Source organism: Mauremys mutica, chromosome 8 (genome assembly GCF_020497125.1).
Source record: "Mauremys mutica isolate MM-2020 ecotype Southern chromosome 8, ASM2049712v1, whole genome shotgun sequence".
Taxonomy (NCBI): Eukaryota; Metazoa; Chordata; order Testudines; family Geoemydidae; genus Mauremys; species Mauremys mutica.
The window spans coordinates 2,267,907-2,289,239 of record NC_059079.1 but is presented as its reverse complement, the minus strand read 5'-3'; the positions used below and the strand labels follow the sequence as shown (position 1 = coordinate 2,289,239).

Genomic DNA, 21,333 nt, shown 5'->3' with positions numbered 1-21,333 from the left:
TCGGCGTATGAATAGGGTTGTCTGGCTGATGGTGATGTATCGTTTTTCATTACCGCCTCTCAAGCCCTCCCTGCTCCACGGGTGGAAATTCTATTTATTCCCTAATTTGTAAAAATTCCCTCCTTATCTGATACCAATCAGGGAGGGGTAATTGGCTCTCCAGGGCTCGCGGCTGGGGTCCTGATGAAGAGATATGTGTGTCTGCTCCAGCTGCCCAGCCACCCTGGCCTGCTCACCAAGCACCCAGGCTACAATTAATAATGATTTGCAAATGGCAGACAAGCAATAACACAGAAAGATGTCCAGCCGGCCTCCTGCCCGCCCCTTCATTTCCTTCGCTGATACAAATGGCACGGGAGCGAAAACCCAGCACTATCAATTCTGAAATTAGTTATTCACCGTAATAAATGCTTCCTTTATTGGTGTGTGCTCCCCCCAGCCTCGCGCTTCCGACCCCCCCATCTCACCAGCTACCTACTTCATTTGAGTCCTAATATGCAAATACCGTAATTTAACGGGATGGTGAAGTTGATTTTCATGTTAACTTAATTACTTTGATTTATGAAAGGCTGGCATGGCGACATGGCGACATCATTACATTTCCTTCCCCTTCGCCGCTACAATCCCACCGGCCCTTCCTCCCGGCTCGGCTCGGCTCCTCTCCTCTCTTTTCCTTTTCTTTCGCTTTTCTTTTCCTTTCTTTCTTTCCTTCCCGAGTTTAGTGTTTTATTAGCTGGCGTTAAGTGGACATAAGTCCTCACCACAAATGCAGGATGTGGAGGACAAATTCCCCGTTCTGCCTTGTTTAATCGTGCCTGGATAATGGATGTATAATTGACTCATTTGAATGCTTTTGCCTACAGGAGTGCATAGCATTAAATGTTTGATTGCCTTAATTTCCAAACACATCGTTATCCCCTTCTTACCCGCTCTTAATAAACACTTGATGAGGATTTTTTTTGTAAAGGGAAAAAAATTCTCCACTCCTTGTACTTCTGTGAAGTGATAAACTCTAATTAAGTCTAATATTTAAAAATATGGTAATGGTGACTTGTTTGAATAAGTGGCCTGCATTTCCATAATTTCATTATTACGTAAAACACGCTAATTATTTGAAGTGCGCTTATTACTAAAGAGAAATCGCCGCCTAATAAAGATGAAATTGGCTTTTTCCCCTTATTGCTGCGCATGTGGCTCTCCCTCAATCTCTGCCTGGTCGTTAGTCCTGGGAAGTGGGGGCTCCTCCTGGGGGGGCCGCAGAGCCGAGATGGCTTTGTCTGGCCAGGCACCCGGCAAAGGAATATCACAGCCCCAGAGCTGCGAACCGGGAGTGCTGCGGGGAGCTAAGCCATCCGCTCTGAGAAACAGGTGTAGCCCGGGGGGCTGGAACGGGGCTTATCCCAGGGACGCGTTTCCACGCAGCTCTCAGTCCCCGGGGCGTGTTTACCCCCCCACCCTCCGTTGTCCCCCCGACCAGACAGCGGGGCCTGTCGCTGGGATTTCCCAGCCACGCCAAGCAGTCGGGGCTCAGACCCAGATAGGCTGAATTTCAGTGTCGTGTGTCCTACAGGTGACCTGCCAGAGTCAGGGGTGGGCCTATTTTTTATGCATTATGCTGGTCGGAGAGGCCAGAAAGTCTGTCTCCCTCCTACCCAGCTGTGTTTTCCCCCTTACTTGGGTGTAGCCTTCCCCGTTCTGCTGGAGGCTCGCTGGTAGCCGAGAGGGTTGGCGTGGCAGCTTCCCCTGGCGCTCCAGGTGGGCAGGGTACTTTCCTCCCAGCGGTGAGCCCTGTCTGACCCAGGGGGTTGTTTGTACCCTTCCCTAGCGCGGGGACAGCCCAGGGAGGCCTGCGGCCCTCTCCGGGGGTGAACCGAAAAGTGCCCGGGTGCAGCGCCGAGCGATAGGGTGCCCAGCGCCTGGGCAGGGCGTGGGCGTGCGGCAGGCCTGCTCCCGGGGCAGTGCCGTTCTTTGCGAACATGCCCGAGATTCTCTCGCTCCCTGAAGGCATCAGTGATTTCGTCTGGGGAGGGCGAAGGGACGCAGAGGAGGCCAGTCCCCCCTGCGGCCCCCGCACTGCGGGGCATGGTCACTGCCCCCCTCTGCGGGCCAGCGAGTGCCAGAGGTGCCAGCTGCTCAGGAGGGCGAGGGGCAGATGTAGGGGGAGGTGTCTGTGAACATAGGACAGCGTGGGGGGGGGCTCTGTCCCCGGGTCGTTTTGAACCCCACCTGCCCAGTTCATTGCTGGGGGCGTCTCACGGGCGCTGGGGAGGCTCTGACCATCGACTCCCGACTGACTCTTGTAGTGGGAGCTGGCGGCTGCCTGATCTCTTCCCGTCTCGAGCGCCGTGGGCAGGGGCGGGCGAGCCGAGCACCTCCTGGCTCTGGGGCAATGGGAAGGAAGCGGCTTTTCCGGCCGTCAGCCGGGCCGAGTGTAAACAAGAGATGGCCAGGAGGAAGCAGGTGCCTGGAGGCAGCAGGTTGAGTCCGGCGCGGAGTCACCGTCCTCCTCAGCTGCCCGCCAGCCCCAGCTGTATCCTGGGCCCGGGGCCAGCAGCAGGGGCATTGTTACCCACGCCCCAGAGAGCAGCTGCCGACCTCCTGCTGGGCGTCCGGGGGGTGGGGGGGGCGAGACACTGGGTCGGTATCGGCTCTGCCACGGGGAATGGGAGGGGACTGGGTCGGTATCGGCTCTGCCACGGGGAATGGGGCGGGGGGGGCTGGGGACGGGGTCGGTATCGGCTCTGCCACCGGGAATGGGGGGGCTGGCTGGGGGGTGGCGCTGGGTCAGTATCGGCTCTGCCACGGGGAATGGGGGGGGCTGGCTGGGGGGTGACACTGGGTTGGTATCGGCTCTCCCACGGGGAATGGGGGGGGGCTGGCTGGGGGTGACGCTGGGTCGGTATCGGCTCTGCCATGGGGAATGGGGCGGGGGGCTGGGTCGGTATCGGCTCTGCCATGGGGAATGGGGCGGGGGGGGCTGGGGACTGGGTCGGTATTGGCTCTGCCACGTGGAATGGGGGGGGCTGGCTGGGGGTGACGCTGGGTCGGTATCGGCTCTCCCACGGGGAATGGGGCGTATTAGCCTGGCGCTGGGTCCCGTCCCTCCGCCTGCCCCGTGAGTGCCAGAAAGCGGCAGTCAGAGCCGAGGCCTGGCTCGGGCCGCGGCGTCCTGCCAGCACGTACGGCCAGCAGCCAGGGAGACCCACCCCGTAAACCACCCGGCCCTGCGACCGACCTGCCTGCCCGCCGGGGGAGCTGTGCGGGGGGGTTACCCGGTCCCTGAGCCTCTGCGCTCGCCTGTGGGGCAGGGGGGCCTCTCTCTCCCCACTAGGCCATGAGGAGCCGTCCCCCCCCCGGCCCAGCCTGCCCCCCTCTGCAGGGACCCGTCTCCCCACCCCCACCGGGGGGAAGCAGCAGCAGGTTTGCCCCGAACGCCCCTTTGGAGCGGGGGGGGGGCGGGGCTCAGGGCCGGCGCTCAGATGAAGTCAATAGAAAACTAATTTTCTGTTCTGCGCGAAGAAATGAGGTGTGTGGCCGTAATGCGATTGCAGCTAATGAGGGAAGTTATTCTTAATATCCCGAGCGCTCGCTGGCAGCTCCACCCGATCTACCTGCCGGCTGTCCCGGGGCGCCCCGCCCGCCCGCCAGCAGAGAGAGGTTATTAGACCCATTCGTTTGCAGGGTCACCCCCGTTCTATCCTCCCCACTCCTCCTCCACGGTTCCTGCCAGCGACAGGCCCACCGTGGGCAGATCGCGTGGGCTGGGAATGGCCCCGGGAACCACCCTTGGAAGTCCCAGCGCCAGCGAGCGCTGTTCCTGCAGCAGCCGGGGGGGGGCGCTCTGGAGCAGCAGCAGCCAGTCTGCCTCTGCCTCACCCGCAGGCCTGGGGAGCTCCACGCCCACACTCAGCCCCCCGCAGTGCTGCCCTTCGTGGGGTGATGAGGTGCGAGTCCGTTGGCTTCCCGCCGTCCCGGTCCTGACGGGCACTCGCTGCGGAGACCTGCTGCTGCTGCCTTCAGCACAGGGCCTGACCAGCCGAGCCCGGCCCAGTCAGCTTGCGGGGGAGCCGGCTGAACCCCAGGGGTACGCAAGCTCTCTCCGCACTGAGAGCCTGGCGCGGGGAGGGGGTGCCGGGCAGAGGCAGTGGCTGTTCTCTGCCCAGCAGCGTCTCCCTCCCAGTCTCAGAGGGAACCAGGACGCCTGGGTTCTCCCGGATCCCTGGTGGGGACTCTGACACCCCTTTCAAATAGTGCCCTGGGATCCTGGAGCCTGCAGCCTCGTGGGGCAGAGATGGGCTGAGCCACACGCCCTGGTTACAGTCAGTTCCTATTCCCAGAGCGCCCTGAGCCAGCTCCCACTGAGCGACGGCCTCGGGATGTGGCCCACAGAGCCCTGGGACAGGAAATGGGGCAGAGACGACTTTGCTCTGGTAGCAAACGGCTCCATTCGCACACGTTGTTAGCACTGGCAAAGCCCCAGGAAAGGAAGTGGGGCAGGAGTGAAACCTGAGGGAACATGCAGCTCCGTGTGCTTCTCCCCTGCTGCAGGCAGCTCGCCCTGGGGAGACGGGTGCTCCCACAGCAGCTGGGTCGTTGTCTCACCCCCTGCAACAGAGCCCGGCAGGAGGGCGGATGCTGCCCGGCACCTGCTGCTAGCAGCTGGCAAGTGGCACAGGCAGGAGCGAAGTGGATTTGTAAAATGAGAAACTAGAAAACAATCGTGTGCAATTGTCAGCGCATGTGGCCGGCTGGGGCCGCTGTCGGCTGGGGCAGGGGCTGGCACCAGCCCGGCCCCCCCAGCCGTGCTCAAGGTGATCTGGCCTCGGGATGACAGCAGGATGAAGGGGAGCTGGGGCGGGCAGCCCTGTTCCCGCTGCCCAGGCGCTGTTCTACAAAGGCAGCGGTGAGATTATTCATTACCAGTAATCTGCCATTATAACATTGACAAATGGTCCCTGGGCACCTGAGCGGCGGTTCCTGTACAGACCATAAAGCATGGGGACAGTTTAAATATGGACCTGTTCAGCGCGGGGCGCGGGGTGATCCATCTTCCCCGCGGGAACGCGTGCTGCAGGGCTGGCCAAAGGGGCCGGACACCTCGAGAGCAGGGGCTGCGCCCGCTCCCTGCGACGGGACTCGGGATGTCGCCGCGCCACGGGGAGCTGCTGCCCTGGCGTAGCCCCCTGCAGCCCGGTGCAGCCGCGGCGCGACAAGCCAGCGTGCTCGGTGTCAGCGACCAGGCTGCCCAGCCAAGGCCATGGCATGCAGGGCCGGGTCTGGCCGGGGGGGTTGGTGCGGGTGCCTGGCTCCAGGGCGGGGCTGACCCAAGCTGTAGCTCGTGCCCAGGGAGCAGGGTCCGTCCGTCGGTTGAGCCCCTTCTCTTCTCTCCCGGCCCCCAGTGGAGCCTGACACCGGCATGGCCGTACCTGCAGCATCGCAGGTGGGGGAGACGGGGGGACTTCACCTCCCTGATGCAGCTGCCTCGTGCCCCTGGCTGCCCCCTGGGCACTGGGGCAGCATCCCTGGACGTACTGACTCATGACAGCTCGGCTGCAGCCCGTGAAGTGGTGTCCGTGTCCCATCAGGTTTCTGCACAGCAGCCATGTCTGGCTCTGGCTGTCTGCGGGTGGGAGACCACGGAGCGTCTAGACGAGGCAGGATGTGATGTTTGCAACTCGGGAGTCAGTGCAGGCCCCAAGCCCCACTCTGGCACTAGGGGGCGCTGTGCTGCCATCTTTGGGCTGAGACGTTACCCGTGTGGTGACGACTTGTGGTCATTCAATATCTCGGCACTTTTCATAAGCCTGGGAGCACTGACCCGGGGTCCCTGAGAAATTCCAGACCGGTCGTTCTGTTCTGCCCCTGAACAGAGAATCGTTTCTCACGCTGTTGGGGGGGGGGTGGTGCTGTGCATTGGTGAACAGCTGCCACCTTCCACCCAGGGGTGGCTGCATTGCAGTGGTGGGGGAAGAGATCCTAGCTACCGGACGGGCTCTTGGGTTTGTAAAGCTCCTCGGGAGAAAAGGCGCTGTCTGAATCGGAGCTGTTAGTCCTCGGAGACTCCGGAGCTCTCTCACCGAGGCCCACGGTCCCCCTTCCCGCCCTGTGCGGACTCCCCTGCCCGTCCCTGGAGGGCTCTGCGTGTACACGTGCATACTGCTCGTCTACAGGCCCCGGCCCCAGGGCCCCCGCGCGGCTGCAGCTGTGCGGTCACCCGTCCCGAGGGAGGATTCACCGTGGAGTGGCCACAGCACAGTTCAGTCCCAGGGGAAGGGCCGAGTCTGTCGCATTGGCCTGGCAGCGCCCGTGGGAGACCCACAGGCTCACACCTGGGTCTGGCTTTATAAAAGCCAACTCCCTGGGGCGGATTCTGAGCCCCCTCTTGCCGGCTTGACAACGGTGGGTTACTCCTGGGGGAGATCAGCACCCGGCTCTGTGCGCCGGGGGCCTCGGGGCTGAAACGTGTGCTGACGGGATACGGTTAGACACCGAGACGCCTCAGAGGCTCTTCTCTGGTGTGGGGACGGGCTGAGAGCATAGACTAGCTGAAGGGGGAGCCGCTCGGTCGACTGTCTGTGGAGACGGGAGAGTGGGAGCGCCTGTTCTCGCTGTCTCAACGCGTGAACCAGGCGGGATTCCATGGAAGGTGGCAGATTCCAACCCGCAGCTGGTAGTGTGCCTGTGGAACTCACCGCCACAGGATGGCCCTGCGGCCAAGGACTTGGGGAGGGCCTGGACGGGGATCACAAGAACCGATGGAGGCGTTACCGTGGCAACGCTAAAGAAAAGCCGTGTTGGGAGGGATAAAATCCTCCTGCTCCTGGGTTTAAGCCAGTCTGCAGCTCCTGGAGCCCGGAGGAGACCCAGTGCAGGGGGCAGATTGTCTCCCGTCTGCCTGGTGCAGGGCTCTTAGCACATGGGTTGGCTGGTGTCGGAGACGGATACTAGGCCAGATGGGCTCAGGTCCGGCGATTCCTAGGTGGCCCCAGGCGGTTCGCTGGGCCTCGGGCTTGGGAGGGGGGCGGTTCTCTGAGCTGGGACAAACCCGGAGAGGGCAGCCAGGGGAGCGCTAGGAGCCTGTCCGAGTAACCCCGCCCTGACCCCGTCCATACACACCCCACAACAGCCCCTACATCAATGGCAGCTTATTATTACAATATCAATAGACAATATTCCTACAATAACACCATCGATTTCCTCGTCAGAGGCTGCACCCACGGCTGCTTTCAAGAGGAGGGAGTTAATAGTGGCCTCATTAAAAATCTATGGCTTGCCCCCTCCCCCAAAAAGAAAAGGCCGTTTATATTCATTAGCGCTATTGAATATAAAGTAATATGTTTGTGTAGGACATTGGAGTAATGTGATAATCCGGCCGTGTATCAGGGAGAAATCCACTTAGCAGCCCTGTCAGCTTGACAAGAAAAATGTGCCCATAAAGTCAGGAATACATTGAGGGGGAGAGAGGAAGAGCGTGTGGGGGTGGGGGTGGGTGGGGGTGTGGGTTGGACACCAGGTGTGCTTGTGTGGCACCAGGTGTGTGCATGCATGTTTGTGTGCATAGGTGTGAATGTACATGTCTGTGTGGCACCAGGGGTGTATGTGTGCATGTGCATACATGGGGGGGACACCAGGTGTACAGGTGTGTGTGCACTTGTATGTGTGTGTGTGTGGCATCATCGTATTTGTGCATGTGTGTGTGTACGTTCATGTGAGTGGCACTAGCTGTGTGTGTGTGGCCCCAGCTGTGCATGTGTGTATGTACGTACATGTGCGTATGTGTGGCCCCAGCTGTGTGTGCGTGTGTGTATGTATGTGTGTGTGTGGCCCCAGCTGTGTGTGTGTGTGCATGTGTGTACATGTGTGTGTGTGTGGCCCCAGTTCTCTGTGTGTGTGTACATACGTGTGTGTGTGTGGCCCCAGCTCTGTGTGTGTGTGTGTGTGAACGTACATGTGTGTGGCCCCAGCTGTGTGTGCATGTGTGTATGTACGTGTGTGTGTGGCCCCAGCTGTGTGTGTGTGTGCATGTGTGTACATACATGTGTGTGTGGCCCCAGTTCTGTGTGTGTGTGTACATACGTGTGTGTGTGTGGCCCCAGCTCTGTGTGTGTCTGTGTGTGTGGCCCCAGCTCTGTGTGTGTGTCCCCAGCTGTGCGTGCGTGCGTGTACATACGTGTGTGTGTGTGTGTGTGGCCCCAGCTCTGTGTGCGTGCGTGTGTATACGTATGTGTGTGTGTGTGGCCCCAGCGCTGTGTGTGTGTGTGCATGTGTGTACGTACGTGTGTTTGTGTGTGTGGCCGCAGCCTCTGTGTATGTGTGTGTACATACATGTGTGCATGTGGCCCCAGCTCTGTGTGTGTGCTTGTGTGTACGTGTGTGTGTGTGTGGCCCCAGCTCTGTGTGTGTGCCTGTGTGTACATATGTGTGTGTGTGTGTGTGGCCCCAGCTCTGTGTGTGTACATACATGTGTGTGTGTGTGGCCCCAGCTGTGTGTGCATGTGTGTACATATGTGTGTGTGGCCCCAGCTCTGTGTGTGTGGGTCCCCAGGTGTGCGTGCGTGTACATACGTGTGTGTGGGGGGCCCCAGCTGTGTGTGCATGTGTGTACATACGTGTGCATGTGTCCCCAGGTGTGCGTGCGTGCACAGCACCAGGCTGGGAGATGAGGAGCCGGCAGTCACAGCAGTGACCGTGCTGGGCCCCGTTCCCCCCGGGTACGACCGGAGTGGGCGCACTGGACTCCGAGGGGCCCGCTCAGTCACGTCGGGTGAAACAAGGCCTAGGCCCGCTCACGTCCTGGCTCAAGCAGGGCCTCGCCGTGCGCTGGGCCCTGCCCCACGGGAGGCCGCTCACGGGTTCCTAGCGCCGGGCCGGGGGGTCCCCAGGCGAACGCTAGGAGGGGGAGGGGGGACGGGGGGCCTGCGGGGTCAGGTTGCCCAGAGCCCGGCTGGGGAAGGGAGCAGTTGCTGCGCCATGGACATGCTCCCTGCACAGCCCGGGCCCCTGGGAAGACGGCGGCCGAGGGGCTGCCAGCTCTCCTCCCAGCATGCCCTGGGGCAGAGGCAGGGCTGGCGCACGGCGCAGGGGCGCGGGCACCCTCGTGTGTGCAGAGTCCTCCCCAGAAGCAGGCTGGCTGGAGTGAACCGGCGCCACCATTCGGGCCGGGTGGTGACGCACTGGAGAGGGGTCAGAGAAGAGCCGCGGTTCGAAAACCTGCCTTCAGGGACGGACTCCGGGAGCTCAGTGTTCAGTGTAAGGAGCCGGTTCGGGGTGACTCGATCCCAGGCCGTAAGTACCCACGTTGGAACAAATAGTTCCCAAGGGGCTGCCAGGGCTCGCACGACCCAGTGCCTGGGAGCTGAAGCCAGGCAAATTCCGACTGGGAACAAGGCGTCAGGGTCGTGGTGGATTCTCCATCCCTGGCCATGTTTAACTCACGAGTGGCTGTTTCTCTAGCAGATCTGCCCTAGGATTTATTGTGGGCAGGTCTCTGGCCTGTGCTAGGCAGGGGGTCTGACGAGCTCCCCACGAGGGTCCCTTCCGGCCTGGGGATTTGGGGGTCGGTGACTCCTGCGTATGGGAGGAGACGTCTGAGCTCCTCACTGCAGCCTCCCAGACACCCAGCAAGCTCTGCTCTGCGAGCCCCAGGCTGGAGTCCTGGCACCCCAGGCTTTCCTTGCCCCCAGGCCTGCGAGGCAGCGTGTGCCCCTCAGGAATGGGGCAGCTGAAGACACGCCCAGCGAGCAGGTGAATGCGGAGCCTGTCCCGCTCTAGTAAACCCTGAACATTTTCCACCAGCGACTGCTACCAACCCCTTGCCACCCCCAAAGTAACAAGACAAGAAACTGTCAAAGGAATCCACACACACACCCCCAAACCCTCCCCCAAGCAGAGAGTTCCCAGGGACGGGAGAAGATCCGGACTCCATGGACCCCTAGGCACTTGGCAGAGCTGATCCATTAGACATGGAAGGTGCCCAGATCCCCAGTGATGGGCATAAGCCCAGAGCCCTAAGAGACGCTGGTATTTCCGCATTCAGGCTTAGGGGAGTCAGGAGCCTGCTGTCGGGAGGTCTGTGTGCGTCACAGGCGTGCCACCAAGCCGTCTCCCCTAGGAGAAGGGTTTGCCCAGCTGTAGCGCGCCCGCGGGGTAGTGATGGCACAGGGGGCATCTGGCCATGGCTCCAGAGCGAGGGGCCGGGAGAGCTGCAGCGTGTGGGTGCAGAGCGGAGAGGGTTTCCAGGCTCGGGGTGGGATGCTGAAAGCTCTGGAAAGGGTGACAGCTGTTCTCTGGGTGCCCTCCCCCCCTTCTCCAGGCACCCCGCTGGGGTGTTGTGCGCATGGCAGAGCCGCTGCCGGCCTGCGGGCTCCCCAAGGAAGGGGTGACGCACGGAGAAAGCCGCCCCACCACCCTGCTCCCAGGTTGTCGATTGCCATTTTTGTCATAGAAATTCCTTGCGCTGGGCACCACCGGGCAGCTTGGGGCGGCTAATTCCCCAAACAGCCATCTGACGGGGTGGTTTTAAAAGCCGCTTTGTTTTTTTTCTTTGGAGTTTATGAAAATCTCCCGCTCTAATATCCCGAGAGCCAGCCTATAATTGTGTTATTAAATCAATCGGAGCGGATTACATTGTAAAATCAATAGCCGGCTGTAATTGCATATTAGAAAGTTGTTCTGCTGTTGGGGAGGTTTCTTTACATGGATAATTGTAATAAGCGTGTTTACCTTAGCGCTGATTTGGAATCAGCCGAGCTAAACGACTTATGACAGGCTTTGCGCTCCAGCACGATCACAGGCTTGTGTTCTTAGGGGTGTGCGGGGGGCGTTCCTACTTGGGGGACCCGTCCGACGGCTGCCTCTCACGGGCCTGCCCGAGCCCCAGCACGGCCGTGGGGAAGCCACGGGCAGCCTCCCTCGGCGCTCTAGGACCTGGGCGCTACGGGAGGTTGTGGCTCTGGATGGAATTTGCGGCATGTTTCCAAGAGGCCGGGGCAGGGGGTCATGTGGGTGCAGAGCGGAGAGGGTTTCCAGGCTCGGGGTGGGATGCTGAAAGCTCTGGAAAGGGTGACAGCTGTTCTCTGGGTGCCCTCCCCCCCTTCTCCGGGAGCAGGGGCTGCCGGGCAGGGCTGCCTGGCCGCATTCGTTAGCGGTTTGGAAGTGGGGACGTGCAGCACACTGGCGGGGCGGGGTATGGGCTGGAGGCTGGAGCACAGGACGGCGGCTCCGGCTGCAGCCCTGACGAGGCACCGCCGGCCATGCCACGGGGTCTGGGTTTGGCTGCATGTCGTCCCAGTGGCATCCATCGGCACCAGCCCAAAGCGTGGCTCTGGCGCCGGAGCTGTGAGTGCCCTGGGTTTGTGTCTGTGCCGGGGGGCGGGGGGGGCTCCGTCCTTGCACAGGGAACAGCAGCTGGCTGGGGGGTAGGTTCTGGGTACGGCTGCTGCGTGGCTGCCTCACTGCAGGGCCTGCCGGGGAGTTCACGAAGCCTCTAGAACAGCTTGGGAGGGGAGGCTCTCGAGACAGTGCCAGCCACACGGCCGCAGCCTCCCCAACAGACCCGCTCGACCGGCCCTGGCTGGAGTGGGGAGCGAGGCCAGGCCTGTCCGCGGGGCACCGGAATTCCAGCCAGGCCAGATTCTCTCTCCCATGGTACCGGCAGCTGTGAAGAGCTTAGCACACACGCCTGGTTCTCCAGGCTCGCTCCCCCGGCGTTTCCCTTGTGTCCTGGCTGGCCAAGCCTCCAGCGTGTGAGGTGGAGCGTGAGCAGACGACAATCCCCAGTGGATTCTCGAGGCTGGCACGAGCCCCTGGCAGGCAGGGGCGAGGGCGGCTGTTCCCCTGTGTGGGGCCGGGGGAGCGGCTGGTTGGGGCTCTCCGTGAGGCCTGACGTACCCCCCTTGTTTCCTGACCCAGGAACTGAACTCTGCTGCGCCTTGGGCCCGAGCCGGGCGCTTGCATGGGGAGCAGTCAGTGGTGTGGGTAACGCTCCCTTGGACAAGGGAGCCGCGGGACCAGGGGAGAGGGGCGACGGCGACAGGTGGCCCGTGTTCCCCGCCCTCCCTCCCTCGCGTGGGCGTGGGGCGAGAACACCTGCTGGAGCTGGCCCGGTGCCACCCTCCGGGCTGGCCCAAATCCCGCCTTAGCTCTGCGTTCTGTACTGCGCCTGCTCCAGCCGTGAGCTCCTCCGGCGCTGTAACAGCCTCGCCACGGCCTCCCACCTGTCTCACCAGCCCGGGGAGCTGCCTTGGCACCAGATGGGCCCTTGCACCAGCGGTCACCGCAGCATTCAGGTTCCTCGCCGTCCCAAAGGACCCATCACCCCTCCCAGGTGCACAGGCCGTGGTACCAGCCAGCCTGCCCACGCCTTCATTTTCCTCCTGCCGTCTGGAGAGCGTTTCCCTCCCGCCTGGCTGCTCCAGCCCAGCTCCGCCTGGAGTCTGACCCAGGTCCCACCCGCACACCCTGCCTCTGGGCATTCGCCAGGGGCTTGTCTGCCTCAGATAGGAGCCCTCAGGCCCAGCCTGCCCTCTTCCTTAGCGCAGACCTGCGGCCTTGTATCACGGCCCCCTCAGCTCTCCCAGGCTGGGCCTGGTCAGTGGGCATTGCTGCAAGTGGGTGCCCCACGCGACAGGCCGCCGTGCTGCTGGAGGTCCCTGGGGTGAGACCTAGCGCTGCGTCCCAGCCCGCGGGTGGCGCCTTGCACAGGAGTTGGGATGTTATTGCCCTGGCCAGACTCCCCGTTGGATAATTCCAGCCTTGGAGCCATGGTCCCTTTTGTATCCATGGCGGGTTACGCACGGGCGCACGGAGCGTTTGCAAGTTGTGCAGTTCTGCCGGCCGTGCACGCGCCCTGCACCAACTCGTGGTTTTGTGCGGGGTGATAAAGGGCACGGCAGGCCCCCAGCGTCTCCGGTTCCTTCTCAGCACCCATGGTCTCCTCTCGTCCTTGTGCCGCACTTTCCAAGCCTTTACAAACACGCCCTCGGTGCTGTCCGTAGCTCGGAGTTCTTCCCCGGTTCGCCATCCCCTTTCGGAGTTTTGTTTGCCTTTTCCTTTAGAACTTGGGACATCGCTTTGGTGGTGTCTCCTGCCAAATGTCCGTCCCCCTCCCAGTACCCGGGTTCTGGATTATGCCGAAGACTCCGGGGTCCAAATCGGTGCTTCCTGCGACGAGCACCACTGCTGCCTGTACTGCTTGGGGGAAGCGGACATCATGTCCAGGGGCAGGATCTGCCTCTCTGTTCCCGCCCGTACTCGGGAGACTGGGGTCTCTGCCTCAGGAAACACCTTATGGACGCTGCCATGGGACCAGGATCAGATCCTGGCCGGGGAACCCCCCCTGTACATTGGTCTGTGCAAGTGAAGAGCGACCCTCCACTGCGGAGCCTCCCTGGGGCACCAGTGCACGGACCCCATGCCGGGGCCTGGCCATGGACAAGGAAGCATGCGCATAAGCCTGGCAGTGAGTCTAAGAAGGATTCGGCACTGGCCACGATGGAGCCGCGTGTTCCATCGGTCGCACCGATGGCCAGATCTGCCGGCACCGATCACGGATCCTGTGACTCCACCCGCTCCCACTGCACCGAGTCCCAGGAAACGTTGGTTCCCAGACAGATGCAGTTCCCGGCAGCGTCCAGCACCCTTGTTGGCCCCGGGGAGACTTGGAAGCACCCCGGGTCCCCATAGTTGTTTGCACTGGAGGGACTCCGGTCTCCACAGGCCCCGAGCCGATCCCCAAATCAAAAGGACCCTTCCCCCGCTATGTTCCTGCCGCCCCCTATTCCAGCGGTTCGAACGGCTCCACCCCTTGGCGAGATTCCTGACTCCGATGATCCGGATCCGACATGTTCCCCCGCTCCCATTCCCAAAGCATGATTCCCAGGCGGTTCCGGTGGCACCGGGCAGTTCCCCACCTTCTTACCCGCGGAGTTGGTATCCAGCACCATGGTCACAGGCTACACAACAGTGGGGTCAAACACGCTTGTGGCCCCAGTATTCACCCTCGGAATGGTCCCGCTGGGTCACCACCACAGCCCTCGTTGGGCAGGCGCTCTGACATAGCACTGGAGAGCTCATCAGGTAGCCCGACGGTACCAACGGATCCGGAGAATCATCCCTCGTCTTCTCCAGACACAGCCCTCTTCAATCCCCTGCTCCCCAGCAGATAGCTAGCGCCAGTGCCAAGAATTGCTGTGAGAATGGAGTGTGTGCACGTGAGCATGCATGCACTGTGTGTGTGCGCACATGCTCGGTGTGTGCTAGTGTGCACACTGGGTACGTGTCTGCATAAGCATGTGCGTGCACACCGTGTGCGTGTGTGCCCTGGCGTGTGACACTAGTGCATTGGTGTGAAACACAGGGGCCGCACGCTGGCGTGTGACGCTAGTGTGTCAGTGTGAAACGCAGGGGCCGCGTGCTGGCGTGTGATGCTAGTGTGTCAGTGTGAAACACAGGGGCTGCGTGCTGGTGTGTGACACTAGTGTATGTATGTGACACTACTCTGTCAGTGTGAAACACTAGTGCATCAGTGTGAAACACAGGCCATACCCTGGTATGTTACACTAGTGCATTGGTGTGAAATACAGGGGCTATGCACTGGTGTGTGTGACACTAGCACATCAGTGTGAACCCCAAGGGCCATGCAGGGTGCCAGCAGTCTCCTGATGGAGTAATCCGCACTGATTAAGAGTCTGCCCCCCAGCTTCTTTCTGCCTCGCCGTGAGTGGTGTAAGTAGCCACACTTCTCCTTCAGCCTCGACACTGCGGTGCGCTGCCAGCCGAGCGCCCGAGAAACGCCGTCTCCTCGGCCCCGCGGGCAGACGTCACCCCTCTGACGTCAGAGCGGGGACACTTCCCAGAAGCCCAGGCTGAGTTTGACGTGGTTTAAACCAATTGGAGAGCAGCATGCAGATGAAGTCTAGACAATGCTTTGGTGATTGGCTGAGCTGCCTCTGATGTCACCATCTCCCCACTGAGCAAGGCACCGATGACAACTCATCCTGGATGCTGGTTTCAAAAGGTTTTCCCGATAGTCGGTTTTTCCGTTTCCTAAGCCGTCTCCGAAGGAATAACGTGGCGCCCGGCTCAGGCCACCTCTCCAGCCGCTGCTGGGCCCCCAGGCCCCCCGAACTGCCCTGAGCAGCCTGGATCCAGGGGGAGATGGAGGCACGGCCGCGGCCTGTGGCAGAGCCGGGAATGGACCCAGCCTCGCTCATGTCTAACCGGGAACCTTCTCTCATTGCGGCGTTCGGCGCTCTGTGAAACGCAGCAGGGAAACTGGCCGCTAACAGCGCTTTGTGTACCTGGCGGGGGTCTCGTGTCCTCAGCCGCAGGGTACACACAGGGAAACTGAGGCACAGAGCGGCGGCTGTGACCTGTCCAGTGGCGGAGGCAGGCATACAGCCCAGAACTCATTTATAGCTGTTACAACCCGAAGAAACAGCTGTGGCCATTTGGTCTGACCTCCTGCGTAGCCCAGGCCAGAGCCCGTCCCGCATGGCTGCGCCCGGCCCATCCCTTCTGGTCCGGCGAGAGCAGAGCCTGTGGAAAGAGACGGCTAAACCCTGGCCCCAGCGGCCTGGGTTGACTCACTCGGTGACACTCCCCCCAGAAGAACAGGTGTGCCGTGCCGTCACCGCCTTCCTGCCCTCGGAGCTGGGGGGGGATCCGTGGCACGCCGGGCGCTGATCCCAGGGAGTGGAAGGGAGACAGTGCAGCTTCCACCTGGCTCCCGGGGAAGGGATCTCTTCCTCCCAGCCCTGCCGTCGGGGTGTCGCTGGGAACCGGAGGGAGGCAGCTGGCTGATGGTGGCCCGTCCCTGTGAAAGGGAGGGGAGTAGGGGCTAGTGGTTAGAGCAGGGGGCCTGGGTTCCAGTGCCGGTGCTGCAGTGGAGTTGCTGTTTGACTGGGGCTCAGGCCCGGCCCTGGGCAGGGGGAGCGGGAGGGAGCGCAGGGCGCCTGGGCTGGGACGGCTGCACTCCGTGATTCCCCAGCAGCGTGGGGTTGTGAGCCCCCCGCTGGGCTGGGGGGGTCCCGGTGCAGCCCTGTCTGCGAGCCGCCACATGAGCATTGGGTTCCTTTCCTCCAAGGGGACACGTTCTCCCCGTGGTCGCTAGCCAGGAGCGATTGGCAAAGGCTTCGAGTCACTGGCACAGACTGGGAAAGGGGAGACAGGCGGCGCGCGGCGGGTCTGTTACAGAGCCGTGCAGCGGGCTGGGCTCCTGGGCAGGAGAGTCACCCGCACTGCTAGTGTCTGGGGGTGTAACCCCCTCCCTCAGCTTGAACCCACCAAAATCTCCTGCACCCGGGTGCGGGGCGGGACCGTCCTGCTAGGTCGGACTGAGCCTCCCGCCCCGCGCCCCCAGGCTGGCCAGAGAGCCTTGGGGGGAATGCAAAGCTCGTCCCTGGGGGGCCATTAATCTCCTGCCAGGGCACGGAGCAGGAGCCTGGCTCCATGCAGGAGCCAGCCTGGGGGTGCTGGAAGCTCAGGAGAAAGGAATCGTGACACGGAGCAAACCCTGCCCCAGATCCCCCAGGGCGGGCGTGGGGTGGAGACTGGTGCTGGCACATGGAGGGTAGAGAAAACTCGATCTTTCCGTGTGGTCTGGGGGGGGCTCGTCATGGGAACCCTTCGCCCCCCATAAGCTCCTCGCTTGGGACAGAAGCTGTCTGAATTCCCAGCACGGACAGGCTGCCTGTCTGCCTGAGTCCTTCTGCAGTGCCCATCCCCATAGCATCGAGCCTCAGCGCCGGGCCCTGCTCGGCCTGCACCCGTGGGTGGGTGGAGGCGAGTTGGTGCAGTCCCAGCAGGAGGGAGAAGTGGGTGAACAGTGGGGAGGGGGAAGGGCCTGAATGCGAGAGGGGGGTGTAGGGGCACCAGGCTCCCCCCCCGCCCCCCGCGTCAGTCCTGCCAGGCGTTCCTGGCTGTTGTGAGGCCGGGGGGCTGGGTTGGCCATTCAGGATGAGCTTGGGGCTGGACGTCGCTGCTGGGGGTTGGGGCAGGAGCTGGGGCTGGTGGGTTTTCTGGTGGCACGTCCCAGCTCGTGTCGTTCCAGGGGTGGCACCACGGGCGTGCCTGAGCTAGGCAGAGGCCCTGGGGCTCCCGCGGGGCCGATCCGGCCAGGCCGGGGGCGTGAAACGACCACGCAGAGCAGTTCGGCACCGGGGAGTCACCGCGCAGTCGCGCTGCCCCACAGAGCCCTCGCTCCCCAGCCGGGCCGCAGCAGGAGGCAGAGTCCTTGCCTGGCTCGGCGGCTGGGATGGGGGGTGCGGGGGGCTGCACCTGGCTCCAGGTGGGCAGGGTTGTCCCAGTGGTGTCGGCGGGCGCCCGGCGCACCCAGAGCTCACGCCCCATGCTGCACGCCTCCCCACAGCTAAGCTGCCTGCCCCAGGGCAGCCCTTCGGAGCCTGCCCGCTTCCCCCGCTCCAGCACCCGCAGGGTTAGCGGGGAGATCAAAGCCTCTTCTCAGTGCTAAGTGGCTGCCGGTGGCACCTGGCAGCAGCGGGCAGGGGCTCTGCCTGATCCCGCTGCGCAACACTCTGTCACCAGCCCGGCTGCTGTCGCCGAGACAGTGAAATATGGGCACAATTAGCCCGGATACAGTTCAATTATGATAAACAGCGTTTGCACCCTTTAAGCCGTGATTAAAAGGCCTCCTTCCACTGATAGAGAGACCTAATTTCACATTATTATCGCTCCACACTGGTTATAAAGCACTCCCTGGATTTACCCTCCCGAGATGAATGTGGAGGCTTCTTTATCATTTACACATCAGTAATGATGCGGCTTTCCCTCGCCCGGCACATCCATCCGTGGGGCCGGGCTGGGGGCTGTGCCCCCCCCGCCCCCCGCCGGCGTGGCACGCTCGCCCCACGGCAGCCGGTCCCCGCTGCCACACGCAAGTGGGCAAAGTCACCCTTACGGTAAGAGCTTGATGAATGGCCGGGCGGTAATGAAATGGAGACGTCAAGGCGTGGGGCGAGGAAGAGAGAGTGGTAATCAGAGGGAGGGGAGCTGTCCCGACCGGAGGGGAGCGGGAAGAAGGATCGCCTCTCTGCTGTGTGCTGTCAAGGGAGAAATTACACATTTACTCTTGCTTTTTCTTAAGGAGACGGCCCCCATAGATCAAAACAGGGATTTACAAGCCAATTTTCAACATGAAATATAGACACCAGGAATCAATTGAAGCCCTGCTTCTATTTTAGCAAACGGTGCCTGCGTTTAGTCCCAGGTAAATAAGACAAGCCGGCGCCATTCCTCCCGCCTCGCCACGCGGCCTCCCTGCCCCGGCACCGTCCCAGCTCGCCAGGGCCAGCCCCGCCGCCGGCAAAGGCAGCACCGGCCCCGCCAGCCCGGCCCTGCTCGGAGCACAGCGCCTCCCCGGAGCTGGTGCTTGCTGTCAGGTGCCGGGCAGGGAGCTCTCTGGGGGATGCTCCCCCCGGCCCTGGGCGTGAGAGCCAGGGCCTGCAAGGGAATGTGGGGTTGGCCAGTGGAACTCCTGGCCACAAGCAGGTCAGAGCACTGGAGGCTTGGGTTGGATAATTGAATCTTGGTCTGTGCGGGAGCTGAGCTTGGGGACACCAGCACGTGGAGGCCCCACTGAGCTCAGGGCCCCGCTGGGGTGGGCTCTGCCCAGCCAGCCCCAGCCCTAGGACGAAGGGGGGAGGAGAAGAGACAGGGCCGAGGCAGGGGGCAGGCGCAGCTGGCCAGGGGCATCACCCTGTCCAGTGAGCAGGGTCCAGCTCCCAGACCGGCTGGGCCCCTGGGGCCAAGGCAGCGAGCCCCGGGGCCGCCCCTGCCGCTGGCTTAGGGAGGGGAATCGGCAGCTCTCAGGCAGGAGCAGGATGGCAGCATGGTCACACCGGGCTACGCGCGTGCAGATGGAGCACCCCACGCTGGGGGTGAACACTGGGCTCAGGGAGGGTCGTGAGACCCATGGAGAACGGGGGTGGGGCAGTGGGGAGTGCGGGGGTGGGGTGCTGGGGAGCGATTGGGGGCCACACGGCAGGGCTGGGGCTGCCCCAATCCCTTGGAGATGATTGGGGGCCCAGGGGCTCACGGCGCGGCCCCTGGGTGGGGTGAAGTCACCGGGGGGGGGTGTGACAGCCCCCTGGGCGCGGACGGGGCCACAGGTGCAGCAGGTGGCTGCTCTCCAGCGACCCCCGCTGACGGGTCCATAGGCCCAGGGGTGGGGGGGCACCGTCCGTCCCTCCCAGAGGCAGCATGTGCTGGGACATGTGGCTCCGGGGGCTGCCTGGGGGCTGCGCTCTGCCTCCGCCACCTTCCCTGGCCAGGGCCCTGCCCGTCCCCACCCGCTGGCACGTCCCTCCCAGGGCTCAGCCCCCCGCAGCCCTGCCGGCAGGAGAGGGTCTGGCCAGGCCCTGCAGGCGCTGCCTCTGGGGGCACTTGCTGGGGACCCAGGCCCAGACCCTCAGAGGGGTCAGGCACCGAACCAGCCCTGAGTTCAGTGAGCATTAGGGGCCCATGTACCCGGGAGGAGCTGCGCCCCCTGCTGCTGGCTGTGTGTGCCGAGCGCCGGCTGCGGGACTGGCCTGCAGGGTGTGTGGCACGTTACACGCAGCGCCCCCCGCTGGCTGCGGGTCTGGCCTGCCCCACGTGCAGGGGGCGTGGGGCACGTTACACGCAGCGCCCCCTGCTGCTGGCTGCAGGACTGGCCAGCCCCACGTGCGCGTGTGCAGCAGTGGGTCGCCTGGCAGGCTGCCGAGTCGCTCACCCCACTGGAATGCGGGTTTCCTGCCCGGGCCCAGCTGAGCAGGACGAGGCAGGATGTGAGCTGCTCCGGCCGGGGCCTCCTGCAGCCTGCCAGGGTCACAGCCGGTGCCGGCAGCAGGGCAGAGCTGGGCGGGGCGCTCCCGGGGCGGGGGCGGGGGGGGTGTTACAGGGGAACTGACTCAGGGAGGGGACAGGGCCAGCCGGGTGCAAAGGGAGGAGCAGCCCCAGGGAGACCCCCTGCAGGCCCGGGCCCAGGGGCTGCTGGGGGGCTGGCAGAGCCGAGCTGCGCTGCTCGGCCTGGGGGCGGCACCGGGGGCCTCGCTCCCTGCCCCAAGGGTGTGACGGGGGTGGCTTGGGGACAGTGCAGCCTTGGCCTGGGGGCACCGAGGGACAGAGGCTGCTGTGGGATTCACCCAGGGGAATCCCAGGAGCTGTCGTGCCGGGGAGGCTGGGGAATCAGCCCCCAGACGTGACCCGGCCCCGGGCGAGTGGCAGGGAAGGAGCCTGTCCCAGACGGGACGAGATGGCAGAGCCTGGCGGGGCGCAGCTGGCTCAGGGTTAGCGAGGGGTCCCGGGGACTGCCCGGCTGCCCATGATCGTAGGGCCCGGCCCTGGGTCGTGAGCGTAGGGCCCGGGGGGTTGTTACCGTAGGGCTGGAGCCCTGGGGGTTGTGAGCGTAGGGCCCGGGGGGGTTGTTACCGTAGGGCCGGGGCCCTGGGGGTCGTGGGCGTAGGGCCCGGGGGGGTTGTTACCGTAGGGCCCGGGGGGTTGTTACCGTAGGGCCGGGGCCCTGGGGGTCGTGAGCGTAGGGCCCGGGGGAGTTGTTACCGCAGGGCCGGGGCCCTGGGGGTCATGAGCGTAGCGCCCGGGGGGTTGTTACCGTAGGGCCGGGGCCCTGGGGGTCGTGAGCGTAGGGCCCGGGGGGGTGTTTCCGTAGGGCCCGGGGGGTTGTTACCGTGGGGCCGGGGCCCTGGGGGTCGTGAGCGTAGGGCCCAGGGGGGTTGTTACCGTAGGGCCGGGGCCCTGGGGGTCGTGAGCGTACGGCCCAGGGGGGTTGTTACCGTAGGGCCGGGGCCCTGGGGGTCGTGAGCGTAGGGCCCGGGGGGGTGTTTCCGTAGGGCCCGGGGGGTTGTTACCGTAGGGCCGGGGCCCTGGGGGTCGTGAGCGTAGGGCCCAGGGGGGTTGTTACCGTAGGGCTGGGGCCCTGGGGGTCGTGAGCGTAGGGCCCGGGGGGGTGTTACCGTGGGGCCGGGGCTCTGGGGGTCGTGAGCGTAGGGCCCGGGGGGGTGTTACCGTGGGGCCGGGGCTCTGGGGGTCGTGAGCGTAGGGCCCAGGGGGGTTGTTACCGTGGGGCCGGGGCCCTGGGGGTCGAATGTGAGGCGGGGTTAATTGGTGGCTTTTTTTAGAGGCGTTTACTCTGGAGTGTAATGAGCTCCCCTGCGGCTGCGTGGGGTGGGGTCACTGGCAGGTATCTCCTGGGAGCTGCAGGACAGCGGTGGGGCCAGGCCGTGTGCCCTGTGGGCAGGCGACGAGCACACGCCCCGTGGCCGCGGGCCAGCGACACGGGCAGGAGGGCCCCGGAGCGTCTGCACTGGCAGCCACTCG

At 63.6% G+C, this 21,333-nt stretch overlaps 1 protein-coding gene across 6 annotated transcripts in view; it reads left to right on the top strand.

Moving 5' to 3' along the window:
• Positions 1-21,333, top strand: part of ERI3 (ERI1 exoribonuclease family member 3) — a 216,894-nt gene that overhangs the window by 194,030 nt on the left and 1,531 nt on the right. The window lies entirely within an intron of this gene.